This window comes from Montipora foliosa, chromosome 7 (genome assembly GCF_036669935.1).
Source record: "Montipora foliosa isolate CH-2021 chromosome 7, ASM3666993v2, whole genome shotgun sequence".
In the NCBI taxonomy this organism is placed as follows: Eukaryota; Metazoa; Cnidaria; class Anthozoa; order Scleractinia; family Acroporidae; genus Montipora; species Montipora foliosa.
The window spans coordinates 19665446-19670445 of NC_090875.1; the positions used below are offsets into that span (position 1 = coordinate 19665446).

At 40.4% G+C, this 5000-nt stretch overlaps 1 protein-coding gene across 3 annotated transcripts in view; it reads left to right on the top strand.

Moving 5' to 3' along the window:
• The window catches only part of LOC138011217 (uncharacterized), a 34415-nt gene that overhangs the window by 16809 nt on the left and 12606 nt on the right, over positions 1–5000 (top strand). The window contains exon 1 of one of the 3 annotated variants that reach the window (XR_011124657.1): positions 275–342. The exons of 1 other annotated variant lie outside the window; for it this stretch is intronic. The gene's annotated coding sequence lies outside the window, so the exon portion shown is untranslated. Of the gene's footprint in view, positions 1–274; positions 343–5000 lie in introns of those variants that run through there. One more of the 3 variants, XR_011124656.1, reaches the window with a different exon arrangement.

Here is a 5000-nt window from a genome sequence, read left to right on the forward strand (position 1 = left end):
CCTTGAAACATTCAGAAGAACGAATGATTATACTCCTGCGGGACACCCTGTATCAATAGCAACACAATCTTACTTGCTTGGGCTTCCATGTTTTTCTGGGCCAATTTTGCTCCTTCTTTAGGTTGGCTTTCTAATCCCCATTTCGTAGTAGTATTTTAGTGCATTGGGCATTTTCCCTGTCATGCTGGTTCCCAGATAGACTCCTTCTCATATCTCGTGCCCAGGCCACGTGTGCAGTTTACGTCGTATTTGACTTCTTTTTTTGTAAGCACAGCTGACGTTTACTAGAGACTTTGCAAATGTTTGGAGAGAAGGGAAATTTTTTCCAGCTTTTTCTTCCATGTAAGTAGCCAGGTATCTATTTTTCTTTATTTTAAACGATAATTTTGCTTCGGTAATCATATTATACACCTGCTAAGTGTTATTCCCAGTTTTGCTTGATTGGCTTTGCAGTTTTGGTCGCGTTAGTCTGTCCGTGGTTTTGGTGTTGTTTTTTCTCCTGGTTTTCCGCTTGCTCTTTCCTTTTTCCTTTCTTGTTTCGCTTGCGCTCGACCCCTGAAGATTCGCAACCATTTTTAAAAGAGCCTAATGGTGTCACAGTCAGTTTTTCTTTACCTTCGGGTTGTTTGAATTTCCCTCATTTAATGCATTAATGGGATTTCTTTGGAGTTTTTTGGCTGCCCTTTCTCGTGTATTTTAAGAACGAAGGTTTCATGTAGGGATTTTTTCGTATTTATTATTCTTATTTTTTAAGAACGAATAATTTTCATGCTCAAATATTTGTTTATCCGTCTTGTTTGACTTAGTTTCTTGTGAATTACTATCAGGCTGTTTCTGAAATTAATTAAAGTTTTAGTTTCACACAGAGTTTGTTTTGTTTTTTTAAGAACGAATGTTTCATGTAGGGATTTTTTCTTATTTATTATTCTTATTTTTTAAGAACGAATAATTTTCATGCTCAAATATTTGTTTATCCCTCTTGTTTGACTTAGTTTCTTGTGAATTACTATCAGGCTGTTTCTGAAATTAATTAAAGTTTTATTTGCACACAGAGTTTGTTTTGTTTTGCTAACTCCACTGTGAGGTTGAGAGTTTGCTTTGTGAATTTCTCTCCCTCATTTTAATTTACAGACTAATTTTTGGCTATGATTTTCCCCCAACTCACCATCCACATACACAATATTACCCCCAATTACCCGCTTTACTAGAGATTATTATTTCAGTTAGGGACTGTGCAATAATTATCAGGAGGGGGAGGGGGGGGGGGGGGGGGCTAAAACCAGAGGGGGGGGGCCTTAAGTTAAAATAATGGAAAGGAGGGGGGGGGGGCTATACATTAGATTTCTCAAGTAAGTTGAGGGGGGGTCTTAATTAAATTTCACAAGTTCGATAATGAATAAATAAACATTTTCCAAATAGACAGATGCCACGCCTTTGACTATCCATAATGTCTAAATATTGCATCAACATAAACACATGCTTTAACTTATTTAGAATGTCAACATATGATAGATTGAAACAATCGCTCATGCACAGAAGTCACAAACCACGTTGTGAGCTTTGCCAATAAAACATTTGGCATTTAAGAGGTTCCGCAGACATGCCAGGTCTGTTCTTGATTTAAACAGCGAGAGGGTTTCTAGGTCTACAGTTTCTAGCTGAGGAATGCCACATACTTCTGTTTCATAGTTGTCATCAATGGGTTCACCTCCCAAAGACCGAAAAATTATACAGGTTCGGGTCCTACGGCTTTCTGAGGCAGCAATCCTCTTCTTCTCCCTTTTTTTCTTCTGTTCCTTCTTTTTTCTTGATTTGGATGCTTTAGATTTGGCACCAATAGGAAATGTCGCTTTATATTTAGCCATCACCCTATCCAGGTCTTCTACAAGATGCAGAACGTTTAAACCGACTTGAGACTTTATTGAATGACGTTGTTCAGCATTAAAATTGTGTAAACAGCTGAGGCCAGTCTTCAGTGTTTTTCTAACTTGGTTACGACAGCATTAAGCTTGTCCTGGATATCATTTGCCTCCTGTTTGCAACGTCTGATGTTGCTGTCATCATGGGGAGCTGGCTTATAATCCTCTCGGAGAAACCTTCCTGCACAAGCAGGGTTGTCGGATAAAAGATATTGGTATCTGTTCTCAAGTTTTTCAATATCTAAAGGTACAGGTTAGAGGGGGGGGGGCACATCATAATTTTGAGACATGTGAGGGGGGGAGGGGTCACAGCTAATCTTGACGCTGCTGGAGGGGGGGACCTATCTAATTTTTCCTTTGGTGAAGCTCATTTTAGGACCCCCCCTTCCTGATAATTATTGCACAGTCCCTTAGTGACCCCTTCTTGTAGGGGGATTCTTGCTGCAGCACCATAATCATACCACAAAGGTTGCTAGTCTACTGCTGTTTTTGTCTTTTTACCTATACAACTACGTTTCACCAGAAAACGCAATCACCCGCAAGAAAGAAACCTGTCAACAAATTGAAGGTCACAATGTAAACGAGCTAGCCGAAGAGTTGAAAGCCAAGATTAGCGAAGTCGGTGTACTGTTAGAACAAATGAGATCACAAGTGTACATGTGAATAAACAAAGTGAATCTTACCCTTGTGTCTTATCAGGCTCCTTCCTTAGAAGTAAGGGGAAAAGGGAAAGAAAACGGCAGAGATAACAAAGCGGCAAAAAACCGCAAAAGAAAAGAGCGGAGAAAAATAAAAGACAAAAAACGCTTTTGTAACGCCACTGAGTCACGCAAACAGTATATCAAAAATCTGTCGAATGAAAAACCGACAGATGAGCAAATTACTCTGCTATCGCGTGGCCTAAAGTTCATCCCTACACCCGTGACAAAAGAAAATCTTATCAGGCGCCACCTTCTCGCGGATTTCAATCGATTTGCGAGACGAAGGCGACTACAATATATTTTTCACCGAGAAGAAAGCGAACCTTCATCTTTTACACGTTAAGTCGGACTGGAAACCACCAGTACAGTCATCAGTAGCTCTGGAACGCTTCCTTAGAGGAGGTCAAATTCGAGCTCGCAAGTACTGAATTGGTAAAGCCAAAAGACAATATATCTACGGGAGAGAGCCAAGCTCTCAAAGAACTATCGTGTAACAAAAGCATTATTCTCAAGAAATCAGATAAGGACAGCACGACCGTATTGATGAGCAGACGAGACAAACTTAACGAGGGTCAAGTTCTACTTGATGATTTAAATAACTACCGATCTCTAGACAAACCAATGGTTGAAACTACAGCCAAGAAAGCTCAACAACTAAGTAAATCACTGCTCTCAGAAGGCCACATTGTCAAAATGACGGCTAAATGGCTCTCCCTTACGCCTGATCCTCCGCGAATACCAGTGTTTTACACACCAGCTTCAAACTTCATCCAACAACTTCCAACAAGTCGCAACAACACGCAATAACACACAACATGGTGTGCAAACGCTCGCGACACGTTGGGCCCAACAATGTTGCGTCTTCTTGGCCAACAATGTTGCGAGTGTTTGCACGGGCCTTTACAAAAATTCACAAACCGAAACTTGTCGGTAGACTTGTTATCTCAGGGTGTTCAGGCCCTACAGATGAGAAAGGATCTCAGCATTTGTTGACCACCTTATTAAGCCAATAGCACAACAACAAGCTTCGTATCTCAAAGATACAACAGACTTTATTAACTTCATCGAAAGGATTAAACTGCCTAACAGTGCCATACTTGTTTCAATGAACGTCACAAGCCTATACACGAACATACCACAACGAGAGGGTATTACCAGAGTCTTAACCACTGTATGTCATGCATACGAAGAATTTGACCAAGGAAACCCTCCAGTCCCTACCAGCTTTTTAAGCGAAATGCTCAGTCTGATCCTACAAGAAAACTCGTTTCAATTTAACGGGAAAGATTATCTTCAAACCCATGGAACAGCCATGGGCACGAAAATGGCCGTAGCCATTGCTAACATCTTATTTATTTATTTATTTATAAGCTTCGCCAAATGGCATGATAGCCTCAACAGAGCGTGAGCTCCAGATCAGAGGCCCCAAAGAAATAATAAGTGCTGAAAATTACAAAGGTACAAAAAACAAAAACAAATTACATAAAACATTGATTACAAGCGTGACACAACAGCAAAAACCGGCGCCAAGTGAAGAAATTGGCCGACATCTTCATGACCAAAATAGAAAAAGAAATACTCAGACAGAGCAGCATCAAGCCAGCCAATCTTTTGGAAAAGATTTATCGATGACGTCATATCAGTCATATCAGTATGGGACACGAGCAAAAACAAAATAGAAGAATTTCTTCTAAAGGCAAACAACTTCCATCCTACAATCAAATTCACGGCTGAAATCTCAGAAACAGAAACTACATTCTTGGACACGAAAGTATACGAAGGTGTCAGATTCAACAAGGATTCTATCCTTGACGTGCGAACACATTCCAAGCCTACAGAGACCTTCCAATACACGAATTTCTATTCGTGCCACCCACCAGGCGTCACAAAAGGTTTTATCAAAGGAGAAGCGTTAAGGCTCCTAAGAACAAACTCCTCTGAAATTACTTTTGTAGAGAACATGAGGAATTTTTCAGCACGCCTCAAGAATAGAGATTACCCAGCTACAACTGTACAAAAACCCCTTTCAGAGGTCAATCATCTCTGACAGAAAGAAAGCACTAGAACAGAGAAACAAAAATACACGTAAGAGAATACTACTCTTTGTAACGCAATACCACCCTGCGTTGCCCAGCCTCAAGAACATACTCATGGGGAAATGGCACCTTATACAGAAACAACCATATCTGAGAATTATCTTCAAGGAGCCGCCCCTCATTTCATATCGCAAAGGAAAATCCCTGAAAGACACTCTTGTAAGAGCCAAACTATAAAGATTGAAAGAGCAATCTGTTTGCGAACTGCAGGAGTCGTGCAGTTCATGGAAACGTTATGGCACCATGCACGAACTTTATTTTAACCAATCGGATACAACAGGTGG